Raw genomic sequence first — 523 nt, 5'->3', positions numbered from 1 at the left:
CAATTAGGGGCGCGTACGGAAGTACCACGTGGGCTTACCGGCCCGGCGAAATCACGGAAGCAGCGGCACTCGGCACTTGTGCTGTGGTTGTTGAGAAGGAAGGACGCGGGACGAGATAGTAATTCCGAACTGTAATCTGCCGAAATTCAGCCGAGGTCGAGACGAGCTACCGTTCCCGCGACGAGGAATTTCCGGTGAGACGAGCGCACTTATGTAAAGCCGCCGATTTTCTTTGTGTCAGACGGGCTGCCAGGAACACGCGTTCCTAACTATCGTTTTCGTTTGGTGACCCGGCTATAGCCGATGAAGATTCCATAAGTTTCAGCGCCCCGTCTGACTTCGCGTATCGAGATTCTTACAGGACCGTCGCGCTACGCGCCCGCCGAGCGCCATAGCCAAGTCAGTTTATGTAATTGTGTTGTTTCCGTCCTTGTGCGTGTGTGATAATTCGCGTTTCCGAGAAGGCCTTGCGCCACTGTTACGGGATTTTAGAGAGTTTCCGGGATCACGGGATCCCGCGGGA

General features: G+C 55.1%; 1 protein-coding gene across 1 annotated transcript in view; it reads right to left on the bottom strand.

The window, feature by feature from the left end:
- The window catches only part of LOC105449517, a 7,499-nt gene that overhangs the window by 3,677 nt on the left and 3,299 nt on the right, over positions 1-523 (bottom strand). The gene's annotated exons all lie outside the window — the stretch shown is intronic.

The sequence above is a fragment of the Wasmannia auropunctata genome, unplaced genomic scaffold (genome assembly GCF_000956235.1).
Source record: "Wasmannia auropunctata unplaced genomic scaffold, wasmannia.A_1.0 LD336076.1, whole genome shotgun sequence".
NCBI lineage: Eukaryota > Metazoa > Arthropoda > Insecta > Hymenoptera > Formicidae > Wasmannia > Wasmannia auropunctata.
Note: the sequence above shows the minus strand (reverse complement) of the source record. Positions and strands in the feature narration are given on the sequence as shown.